Source organism: Procambarus clarkii, chromosome 2 (assembly GCF_040958095.1).
Source record: "Procambarus clarkii isolate CNS0578487 chromosome 2, FALCON_Pclarkii_2.0, whole genome shotgun sequence".
NCBI lineage: Eukaryota > Metazoa > Arthropoda > Malacostraca > Decapoda > Cambaridae > Procambarus > Procambarus clarkii.
In genome coordinates, this window is record NC_091151.1 from 43,413,329 (window position 1) to 43,426,817 (window position 13,489).

General features: G+C 37.9%; 1 protein-coding gene across 2 annotated transcripts in view; it reads left to right on the top strand.

Annotated features, from left to right (window-relative positions):
• Positions 1–13,286: 13,286 nt before the first annotated feature.
• The window catches only part of LOC123748132 (kin of IRRE-like protein 2), a 311,143-nt gene continuing 310,940 nt past the window's right edge, over positions 13,287–13,489 (top strand). For both annotated transcript variants that reach the window (XM_069324939.1, XM_069324941.1), the window contains exon 1: positions 13,287–13,489. This exon is cut by the window's right edge and continues 969 nt beyond it. The gene's annotated coding sequence lies outside the window, so the exon portion shown is untranslated.

The window sequence follows — 13,489 nt, forward strand, 5'->3', positions numbered from 1 at the left end:
TGTGTGTGTGTGTGTGTGTGTGTGTGTGTGTGTGTGTGTGTGTGTGTTTGTGTGTGTGTGTGTGTGTGTTTAACACAAATGCTTAAAGAAAAAAATGAATAATCATAAGTAAATGTTTGTTATAAAGCACCCATAACAGAAATTAATTAAAAATTCCCTGTGAATATATTCTACGAGTCGAAACTGACAAGATAAATCTCTCATGTGAGGAGTATTATAACTGAACAAACAATACCCTCAAAAACTTCTATATATAGAAGCAATGCTTTCTAATATTAAATAACACATTACGAGTATTATCACTACTGCACTTTTCATTATATATAAACATGTAAACGCTGAATTACCTCAATTACCTCATAACATATCTAGGAATGAAAGAACCACTTCACATGTCTCAAAAGTAATTTTGAAAGTTTCATCGCTATCCTTCTTCAACCTCCCCATCCTCCAGTGTGTCCTTAATAGTCATTAATTCAAAGCCAATGATAAAAAGTAGTTTAATTAACCATGATAAAAAAAAGGTCAAAAACATTCTACAATAGAAATAAAAATTTGAATATTTTCCGATGTGTTTGTCGTTCGGTAGTTTTTAATTGTTTAGAGTTTTTTTTCTTTTTACGACTATAAACAGCCTCGAATAGTTTCAATGAGACAGTCATTTGTATTTTGCGAAGTTGAGTGCATAAACTTTTGAAATAGATCGTTGTTACATGCGGAAATATATTCACTCTAAGATATAAGTCGCAACAGGGTGTACATCTTAATAATAATACTTCATTCATTATAATATTTCCTACACCTAATTCATTCATAATAATATTTAATTCACTTGGTAATGGTAATTCATTAAATTGGATCGTTCACAATAATACTCAATTCACTTGAATCACTCGTAAACATACTTCATTCACTTGGATCACTCGTAAAAATACTTCATTCACTTGGATCACACGTAAAAATACTTCATTCACTCGAATCACTCCTAAAAGTACTTCATTCACTTGCTAATAACACTTTATTCACTTTAATCATTCATAATTCTTCATTCACTTGGATCATTCATAAAAATAATTTATTCACGAAAATAATTCACAATATTTCATTCACTTGCTAATAAAACTTTCACTTGTTTGTAAAACTTTATTCACTTGGATCTTCATAATACTATTTAATTCACTTGGCTTCATTTTACTTCATTCAATACTTCATTTACTTGGTAATATTAATTCCTTCACTTTGATCACTCATAATAATATATCATTCAATTGGTAATAATACTTCATTCACTGTGGTCTTTTTAGAGTCGAACTCGGGCCTCATGAGTACGATACTCTGATCATATGAACCGGGCTATTGTTGTTATACACTATTTATTAACAGTTAAATGAATAACATCATCATTGATACTGTTACAACCCGCAAACGTTAATAAATTACTACAATATTACCACAAATAATAATTACTATTAACAGCAAAAATGTCAGATAAATGTGATAATTAATAGTCATAAAAAAGCAAAACAAATGCCATAATAATTGTAACTACTAATGCCCTAATAATTGTACCTATAAATGCCAAAATAATGGTCTCAATATTACAGACAATAAACGCAATAGTCTAAGTAAAAAATAGCGAGAATAATAGTTGCAACAAATTCAGCAATAATAGTTGCAACAATAACTGCCACTCCATCAACGCCCATAAAAGCCAAAAACAACAGTCACAAACATTGCGGCCATTACTTGTGGTTAATGTTTTTGGCTAGCAACAATACCCGTAGCCAAAGCGACATTAAGAGTCAAAACTATTGCCACAAAATGAAAGATGATATTACCAATTACAGTCAAAGCTACGGTGCTATTAACAGTGATATTAAAAAGCACTTTTCTTAGTGATAATAAAATAGCCTTCATATCACCAATAAAAACGGCTCAAACGAGAATAATGGTGAGAAAACAATAGCGGCAATGACTATAATTGGAAAGAATAGCTCTAACATAAACATGAAAAAAATTGCTATAACAAACATGGAAAGAATAGCTGTAACATAAGAACATAAGAACAAAGGTAACTGCAGAAGGCCTATTGGCCCATACGAGGCAGCTCCTTTCTATAACACCCAATCCCACTCATATACTTGTCCAACCCGCGCTTGAAACAATCAAGGGAGCCCACCTCCACCACGTTACGCGTTAATTGGTTCCACAAATCAACAACCCTGTTACCGAACCAGTATTTACCCAAGTCTTTCCTAAATCTAAACTTATCCAATTTATACCCATTGTTTCATGTTCTGTCTTGTGTTGATACTTTTAATACCCTATTAAAATACCCTTTTGATACATAAACATGGAAAGAATAACTGTAACATAAACAGAGAAAAAACGAAACCCATAACATAGAAGCTGATTCCAGCAAGACACAAAGAATGTGAGGATAATAACATATAGTCTTTCAAAAACACTTCAGGCCTCGTTCTTAATATATATATATACCTCGTTATTTTAATCAATATATAAAGCTTGATATCTAAAAGTTAAAGTTTTTATCCCTAAAAGTTATATTCATCATTATTTATATATAATAACTAACACTTGTGGCTTGATAATTAATTTACAAGTCAACTTACATTTTTATAATATATATACTTAACTAGGTATTGTTCAATGCGTTCTTACTGCTTGATAATTAAAAGTCGTACATAAGTATTAACGTCAAGCGTTACATATGACTTGACGTTAATATTTTAGATACGAGACTTAATACTTGATGCTTTATTTAATACTTGATACTTGATGCTTTATTTAATACTTGATACTTGATGCTTTATTTAATACTTGATACTTGATGCTTTATTTAATACTTGATACTTGATGCTTTATTTAATACTTGATGCTTTATTTAATAATTGATTCTTGATGCTTTACTTAATAACTGATAATTTATATTTTTTACTTAATATGATTTATCGGTTTATACTTAATACTTGATACTTAACACATTATATTACTTAACACTTGATATCTGATACTCGGCAACTTTTTTCTTTTAATACTGATAAGAAAATTGATGTGCAAACTTCATAATCATCTCGTAGTCCTTGCCTTCTGATGAATCGTTTTATGCCCGTTGAAACGTCATCAAGCTGCTCAAGTATGTTGTTGTAATTTAGTGATTTTCCATTGAGGTACACATTTAGCTTTATATCTTAAGCATAAATAAATCACGTTGTTACAGCAAATCTTGAAGTTATCTGAACATGCAAGGAATGTTCAGAGCCTTTAACTGCTCGTGGAAATTTCAAGATTCTAGTTTAAAGTTGAAATTCAGAAGAATAAGCAGAATGCCTAGTAATGTTATTTGATCATGGTAACAAAATCTCAGTTTTTGCTATAGTTGACTATCAAAAATGTTACAGAGAAGTTAAGAAATGCTAAAATTGGGGTACAGTCAGCAGCGATCATGGGGCCAGATTCACGAAGCAGTTACGCAAGTACTTACGAACGCGTACTCTCTCCTCAATCTTTGACGGCATGGGTTACATTTAATAAACAGTTTACAAGCATGAAAACTTCCCAGTCAACTGTTGTTATTATTTTAAACAGCCTCCTTGTGCTTCGGAGCTCATTAACTGTTTAATAATTGTAAACAAAGCCGCCAAAGATTGAGAAAAGATGTGCAGGTTCGTAAATGCTTGCATAACTGCTTTGTGAATCTGGCCCCCGGTAACTATCATGAATGCTACAGTCAAGCAAAGAATGGGCTAAGTCTGGGTTATAGTCGGCCGTAAATAAGGTAACTAGCTGGAGAGAGCACCAAGCCATTACTGCTATGAAGCATGGATCAGAGACTTAGGATGGGACGCAGGAAAGAAATGGTGCCCTGTCACTTGGACGGTCGAGGATTGAACACCGACCTGCAAGTAGCGAGACCGTCGCTGTACTTTCCATAACAAGGGATTAGAGAGTGATTACCCTTATATAGTGTGACGAACCTCAGCGCCCTCTATGATTCTGGCTCTGAACGTAGACAGTTTACCTCCCATTAATAATGTTTCCCATCTTCTAGCCTGCTGTTCTGGGAGGTGATGAGGTAGGAGACAGCAGAGTGAAGCAGTGATCTGGTCCACCATTGAACCTCTCTGCTGGAGCGTGCTAGCGGAGCGCTGGAAGACTGCGCCGTTTGAGCGTGCTAGCGAGGGTGCTAGTGGGGCGCTGGAAGACTACGCCGTTTGAGTGTGCTAGCGAGGGTGCTAGTGGGGCGCTGGAAGACTGCGCCGTTTGAGCGTGCTAGCGAGGGTGCTAGTGGGGCGCTGGAAGACTACGCCGTTTGAGCGTGCTAGCGAGGGTGCTAGTGGGGCGCTGGAAGACTGCGCCGTTTGAGCGTGCTAGCGAGGGTGCTAGTGGGGCGCTGGAAGACTGCGCTGTTTGAGCGTGCTAGCGAGGGTGCTAGTGGGGCGCTTGAATACATCACCAGAGACGTGTGGGTTTTATTATCACAGTTGATGGCAATATTGACAGAATTCAGTGTCTATAGTGTCAACGTCTAGTGTATATAGTGTTAATTGTCGTTAATTAATAATAAGTGGAAGTTTTATGTTGCAATTTTATTCCTCTAACCTTAAACAGGTTATTACATTTCCACCCAGGTTATGGATCTCTGGACTTTTGAGAAGGATCAGAGAGTACAAAAAATCCCGGATACGGAAAAGTTCATAACACTCAACACCAAAACAAATTACAAACAAGGAACTGGATTTGATTGATTGATTGATAAAGATTAAGCCACCCAAAAGGTGGCAAGGGCATGAATAGCCCGTAAAGGGAACTGGATGAGGTGGTCTCCGTTACATCATTAACTTACTGACGGAAAAACATTGCAATTGCCAATTTACTCTGTTTCAGGACTGAAGTCAACTTACTGGTTCGTCAGGAAAGAAGTGTTTCGGCCTTAATATTTCTTATCCACTCAGCGGTTGATAATCCTACAAGGTTAGCACCGAAACCCGTGAAAACTTCCAGGAGAGAAAATTGTAGAATTACCACAATTACACAATTTATACAAATAGTCTAGTCACGAATTTCACAGGACTGGTTGTATCTAAAAAAAAAAAAAAACAATAATAAAACAAGCTCACTGAAGAAAAAAACAACATATGCATTTCATCAACGCTGTCATTCGTGCTGACTTAAGATGCATGCAGAGCTCTTAGGTGTTTCCGCTTCCCCTTGGTTATGTGGTCGTAAGACACGAGTCACTTCCCCTCACTTGTTGTTACCGACCTTATCCCAGCTAACAAGAAAACATGTTTTTGGTATCACTCGTAAATACGTTCAGAGTTTTCTCACTAAACCATCTTGATTTCAACGTGTGTCAAGCATGACGTGACAAGGAGTCACGAGTTACACGTTGACAAGTAGGATAACTCTGAGGACAAAGGAGAAGGGAAGGGAACTATCACAGGAAAGCGCCAAGCCATTACGACTATATAGCTCTTGGAAGGATAAGGATAAGGATTTGGGATGGGACGGTGGGGAGGAAAGGAATGATGCCCAACCACCATAAATGTGACATGTATATGGACATTCTTGACTTCAACGTGTAGTACGAACAATGTGAGACCAGCCCAGGATTCCAAGGTTGACACGTAAGAGGTGATAACAGCCATGGAGTTTAAGTGTAACAAGCAGGAACTAGGTGTCCCGGGTCACTGATTCATGGCCGCATGTGACCGCGCCGCGTTTCACTCCATCTCGTACACGTAAGGCCAACCATTCGGGATGGACGGTAGAGCGACGTTCTCGCTTCATGTGCCGGTCGGTGTTCAATCCCCGACCGTCCAAGTAGTTGGGCACCATTCCTTTCCCCACCGTCCCATCCCAAATCCTTATCCTGATCCCTTCTAAGTGCTATATAGTCGTAATGGCTTGACGCTTTCCCCGCTTTCTTTCCCTTTCCCTTCCCCTTCCACACAGTCATACACCTGAGGCCCCTCAAAATTTTGGCCCAATCAACAAAACGTCATAATTTCCCTATTTTCGCACCTATTAACGCGCATTATTATTGACGAATTCTCGTATTAACGAATATTCATTTCGATAGGTTTAATGGGTTGCGTGGGCTCGAACCCATTCAGTTTGTAACCCGTCCACAGGCCAGACTCGTTAAAGCTGCGGCCGTCCTCCCCCCTTCCCCCTCCCACCTTACGAGAGACATTCATAAATTTTCACGTATTGTTTATTACAAATATGTTTGTTCTCATTAATATATTATTATTATTATAAATTAAAGTTCCCAGTGTATAGTTAGGCTTAGGTTAGGTTAGGTGTTTAGGCTCTCTTGGCGATTATTTGTCTTTAAAAGTACGTGGGTGAAGCGTTTACAGCTTCATTACGATTCACTACAAATACTACGATTCGATCAGAGGTCGTCCAGGAAGCAAGGTTCGAGAAATGCTCCTACGTCATCAGCCGAGTTGTGTGTAAACCGTTTTTCATTCATGAACAGGACGTTTGGTGGTTAGATTAACGAGCATTTGGCCTTTGTTGATGAGGACGGGCTGATGGTTAGAAAAAGGCTGCCTCGACCGCAGCTTCGGAGCCCTTTCAGACCACCCTGTCGATCTGTCCACGTGAACAATCGTCAAAAGCTCCTTAACACAGTCAGCAAACCACCTGTTTATAAATGAAAAATGCTTTACACAGTCCTCCAATCCGTTATCTTGAGGTTATCTTGAGATGATTTCGGGGCTTAGCGTCCCCGCCCAGGCCTCATTTTTGTTACACACACCCAAGAAGTAGCCCGTAGCAGCTGTCTAACTCCCAGGTAGCTATTTACCGCGAGATGAACAGATGCATCAGGGTGAAATAAACTTTGACCATTTGTTTCCGCCTCCGCCGGGGATCGAACCCGGAACCTTAGAACTATGAATCCCTAGCGCTGTCCACTCAACGATCAGGCCCCCGTGCACAATAACATCACATGAACGTGAGTGTCAATGTGAGAATCAGTAGAAACCACGAGGAGGATTCGATCCCACACTCATGGTCCAGGGCGTGGGCTTGGGAGTACCGGGTGTGCAAGTTCGGATCGTCATCATGACTCCTATAGTTTTTCTAATCGATTTATCACGTTAATGTGATTTTATTGTGCATCTGAAGTGAAATTTTGGAGGTAGAAATACTGGAATACAGAGTGTATGGGGGATGGGGAGGAGGCCAAAGCGCGAAACCATTGACTAGGCTTCAGTGGAAGCCTCATGACCCTTAGAAGAATCAGTTGAAAGTGAAGGACGGGCTGGCAGAGTCCATTCCATGCACCCGCCAAACCGTGTATGAATGAAAACGGTTTTCACACCACTCACAACTGAGGTCGTTCGAACATTTCTCAAAAAAGTGCTTCGCTGACGACTTTTCTTCGAACCACAACGCCGTAAAGGCTTCACCCACGTGCTACAAATACAAATAATCGCCAACAGAACCTAAACACCTAACCTAACCCAGTGCCTAAACATGAAATGTTAATACATATAACAATATTAGCTAATATTTGGAAAAATTCCTATTTTGAATGAACATCACGTTAAAATTTATGAATGCATTTTTGAGGTCAGGCGCTGTATGAAATATACATAGCCTGAGGTTAGGTTGCCCACGTACTACAAATACAATTAAGCTGCCGAGCGTGTACAAGGGCCCCCACAATATACACAAATTATAATATTCAATATTACTGATATTCCAGAAAATGTCGTGTCTGGTTACACTGAACGTTAAAAGTGACGAGGGAATCTTTTGGAGTCGGGCGTAGCTTGAACGAGCACACCAGAGGATGGGTTGCAAGTCTCTCTCGACTCAGAAAATGTTCCTAGGGGCTTCACCACCGCTGATACTCTTGTTTCTTGACTACAAGTCAGTCCCACATCACATCATGCAGAATGCACCAATAGTCGAGTGGTCAGTGCCTAATGCTACTACTACTACTACCATTACTATTACTATTACCACCATCCTGATTTGTTTTACTGTATTTTATCCAGTATTTATATATTTATAATTAACAGACGTTTCTTACATATTTCTTTTGTTTGCAGACTGAGTTTTTTCCCCTGAATTTGAGGCATTGTTTAAATTGAAGACTTTTTTTGTCCTTCAGATCCGAAATTGGAGACAGATTGACATAAGAGTTTTTCTGGGCTCTGAATTGTTTATTATTAATTAAGGTACGCTTAATTTGTATGTTTAATTTTCGCTTTATTACGAGCATTTTTTTATTATATAATGCAAGAATCATTTCGACTTTGGGAATGCTTGCAAAATATTAAATCGGAATTCGTTGAGGACTATAGATAAGATTTTACAACAATTCTAACGTTTATCACATTTACGAGAATGTCATTCATCGTTCATTGTGGCAGTTTACTTGTCGTTAAAATATACATTTTACGTATAAAATATACGTAAATGTATAAAAGATACGTTCACTAGAAAGTGAAGGAACGACGACGTTTCGGTCCGTCCTGGGCCATTCTCAAGTCGATTGTGAATGGACCATTGTGACTGGACCATTCACAATCGACTTGAAAATAGTCCAGGACGGACCGAAACGTTGTCGTCCCTTCACTTTCTAGTGTGTTGTTTGGTCAACATATTTCAGCCACGTTATTGTGACTCCTCGTCTGCAAATATACATTCGTTTGAATTCAGAAATGTGTGAATTATCTTCACACATCTGAAGCTTCTTCTAGATGAAAGATTGTTTTTTATGGAGGAATTATTTGCTTGCATTATGCATGCGCGTTCATCTTGACGGAAATGTTTAAGTTTCAGATGCGAGAGTTAAATTAATACTTGGACTACCACTCACAGTTCCTGCGCTACGGACGTCCAATTTACGGGGTGTTTGGGAGCATTACGGAACATTACTGAAGGCTTTATCTGAACGACAAATTATAACATACACTATACGATAAATTATAATTGTATTTGTGATATTCAGTAATGTGGATCACATCCTTAGTTGACATAAATTCACCGAAGTAGCCGTTTCATGTTTTGTATCAAAGACAATTAAAGAGTGAATGGCAACTAATTGCACTTATAAACACAATGGTATAGAGAATTCGCTACGACATCGTATAGTAAATCACACTTTGGAGCGTTTATTGCGATCCCAACCTCATTCTCTCGATTTGCTACTACGTAAAAAAATTAACTGTTTAACGTAACCAGAACAATACGACCCAAACAACCCACAAAGCCAATGGAATTCAATACATAGGAAGTGTTAAAATAGCTGTGCTTTAATATATACTAAAACATTGCACGCTTTAACTGATTGGTCGATTCCGTAAGTAATGCGACGTTTTAGGCGAGAGGATCGTGGCTCGGTGGCAGAGGTATTCCATACAATATGAGACGCTGTATTCAACCTTGAACAGAAGAGTCTTATAGAAGGTTTTTGAATGTGGCCATTTTTTTGCTAAGACTCACAGCCAAGTCTTTTAACTGAAATTTGAATCACCATTACAATTCATTTATTATATGTATATATATATATATATATATATATATATATATATATAGTAATTATGTATTAAAATTATTAATGGGTATTTTGTAAATGACACAGTTAACGAGTTATCGTAATAACTATCATTTTCAAAATAAATGGTAACGATTATAATTTAATTATATCTTGGTTAAATGTCCAAAGATTTAAAATTCCGAATTTCGCAGCATGAACATTCCGTAGTGGCCAAATACCTATACGCTCTATTTATTCATATACGAAAACCATCGATACCAGTGACGACTGAAACGTGGGATCCATTGTCCGTAGAGTTGTTGATTTATTCGTTTAAAGCTTTTTAGATACAGCCGATGATTGACCATCCTACGAGATGGGGACTTTTAAGTATCACTGCTACCTTATTCACCCTCGTGTTCTTGATGATATCTTCATTATGTACCCAGAGTTTGCCAGTGGAGACTACTGATCACGTGCCTCTGTATGACTAACCATCCTATGTGATGGGGATGTTTAGCACCACGTAGCTAGCTTTTAACACACACTGTACTCCCCTTCATGTAGTCTAGAGCAGCTGTACAAATGCAGATGTACCCAAATATATTAGATGGAAAGATGCATCTATTTTTTTTTTAATATTAACACGAGTAAACAAAAAACAAGTGTGGTTACATTTTGAGTTTGCTGGGTGCGAATATTTAATGTTCTGAGAGAACGGGAGGGAGAGTAGGAGAAAGAGAGAATGGGAGGAGGAAGAGAGAATGAAAAGGAGGGAGGAAGGGAGGGACCGATTATACATACCCAACCCCTCACACATGAAAATTTAGGGAGTGACAACGTTATGGTCTATCCTGCACCATGATCAAGTCGTGCAAGGAAACAGTGATTGATGAAGATTAAGCCACCCAAGAGGTGGCACGGACATGAATGAGTGGTGGAGATAGCCAATATATATATAAGGCAAGAATGTAAAGTGAACGGCGAGAGGGTTGAAATATACCATAGGAGTTAATAGGACTAAAGACAACTGCAGAAGATGTAATGAAAGTATTGTCCACAGAGAGAGAGAGAGAGAGAGAGAGAGAGAGAGAGAGAGAGAGAGAGAGAGAGAGAGAGAGAGAGAGAGAGAGAGAGAGACAGACAGAGAGAGAGTGGGTCATCCCGTGCTGTCTTGTGATGGTAAAATAACTGTTGTTCCTCTGTAAGCGCCACAGATCTTGCAGTAAAGTATTAGTTCATTCTTTGTGGAGTTTGGTAACACCTGCACACACCACCGTGGGTCAGTGCTGCAATACAAGTTCTGAACTTACATCTTTCACGTATTGCAATGGCAGTATAAAGAAACAAAATTGGGTTTTCTTCAGGCAATTATGGAATATATATTATTTCAGAAAATATGTCGCTTTTCATTTTAATATCTTTATTATCTTACGTTGGAGATAATAACATCAGGGACTTCAAAAACTTGTCTCAAGTTCTAATTATTGTGAAAGTTTAACAAGGTTATTCCAAGATCATGCTCATCGCAGAAATGATCATCAAGTTAGAAATAATAGTTTTTAAGTTTATTTGCCAGTTGCTTAGTCCTTTCTTTTAAGCTGCTTTATGTCCAGATTTGTTGAAAAGTTTGTGTTATACGAATACTTTTAGGAAATACGAACTGAAGTTTTGACCACACTTTTGGAGATATGCTGTATCCACTCCAAAAAGCTGAACAGGAAGAATTTCAATTTGTCCATTGGAAAGAGTGTTCTCTAGCTGACATTTGTAATTCATAAACAACAAAAGCTCATACAACTCTTATTCAATTTATAAAAAGTCTTGGTTATCATTAAATTAAAAAAAAAAAAACGTTTTAAATTGTTGAATCATTGGTCAGTGTTTTCAAAATCCTCATGCATGAGTATTTTAATAAGTAACTTCTCACGTATGATGATTGGTACAGAACATCTGCTGTAAAAGTACTCTTCACATCATCGTACTTGTTCTGAGGAAAAATAATCCTGAAAGTTGTTTGTTGCTAACAAAGATTTGTAAGCTCTTTCTTTTTAACAAATTATTAACATTTTTAAATCACCTCTATACTCTCTGTTGCCATATGTAGCACACAAAACACCTTCACGTTTCTACCTGGGGGAGAAAATCAAGCCTTTTTTTGGGTGTTGATCTCAGCTCTTTTTGTAAATGTTCAACATCATCCATTTATTAGTTACAATGTGGTAAAATAAATATCTTCTTCGTCCATTGTGCTTTCAAACAATGTTTTTGTTTTTAGCCAGAGTACAGGATATATCACTCTTTCTTTATCTATTTTTCCGTGTACATCAGTATTTTGACAGATCTTGGAGGCTTTAATGTTTTTCTATGCCATTATTAGACCCATATGTTTTCTTTTCCATATCGTCTACTACAAATATGATACACAGATTTGATGAACTTTTCGTTTTCCTCTTTTTGGCAACTTGAGTAAGTTGTTGCTCTCTCTTCATGGTGTTTATAAATAAACTCTCATAAAATTATTACAAAAAAAAATCAAGCAATAAAAAAGATAATTAAAAAGTAATTAAATTCCGATGAAATCAAGTATAATACATAAACCATTATAGAAGAGTACTAATACAGTGTTAAAGAAAGTCATTCTGAGCAATTTTTCTCCCTATAAATTATATCTAGAAGCAGCTGTTCCCGAGAAACAACCAATTAACCGATATTAGTCGAATTGGGCCTGGTGGCCATCTTGGGGTCATACTGGAAACATTCTTCCTATACCAGAATCACGCACGCAACCCAAAACTCCATTTCTATAGGCATCAAGGACACATTATGTAAAGAGAACAGCTCCAGCACTTCCTTGCGGGGTATTACTCTTGGACTTTAAAGTAAGTTACATGAAGGAAGGAATGAAGTGGATTGCTTTCCCGAAGAGAAATAAGCGAATTACAAAAAAAAAGAATGAAGTGGATTGAAGCACGAATGGGGGGTGAAGGGGGAGTAAGTACCAAGGAGAGACTGAAGTGGGTTGGTTACAAGGGTTGAGATGTTATGAGAAATCTTATATTCCGTGAGAAATCTTGGATAAAATGCATTTGAATGACTTATTTAAAATATCTATTATATAATTTACGCTTAAAATGATTAGCTGAAAATAAGAATGATTAGCTTAAAATAAGAATGATTAGCTTAAAGTAATAACGTGTTAGAATGTTATAAATGTAGTAAGATAAAATGTAAAGTATAGCAAATACAAGAAGTAGAAGGCATAACAAATGAAAGGAGGAGAGCATGACAAGAGAAAAGTAGGGAGCATAAAAAGAGAAAGTTAGCTTCTACAAAAGGTGAAAGTTGAGACAAGAGTGGACAAAGGAAAATATGTAAGATATAAAAAGTGGTCAAGAAAGAATGAAGCAGAGGAGAAAATAATAGTGCACAAAAAGTATAGAAAGAAAGGCGGGGGAAAGAAGTAAGAGTGAAGAAAAGAATAAGGATAGAATGATGAAAAGGAGAGAACAGTGTAAGCATAATAAAGCTGATATGTAGACAAGAGAGATGCAAAAAATAGGCAGAAAGGGGAAAAGTAGATGAGAGGAGGAGAAGAACCGCCAGGGGAAGAGACGGAGGAAACAAGAAGAGAGCGCTGCCACACCGACACACACACACACACGCACGCACGCACGCACGCATACACACACGCACACACACACCCTCGACGGCCACACCAGCACCACAGCGAGTCAGTGTGCGTTGCGATCCCGTTCAGGTGGGACACCCTTCACCTCTCTCGCTCGCTCGCTCTCTCTCCCCTCAAAAGCGAGGACACCATCTCCCCTCTCTCACCCCGATCGGTTCCCCTCAAGTGCTCCGTCCCCCTACCCTTCCATCCCTTCCCCCCTATTTCTCTCAAGGGGTGAGGTACTATCCTCGTCCTTCCTCGACAGTCGGTAACTTCTTGGCTAAGTT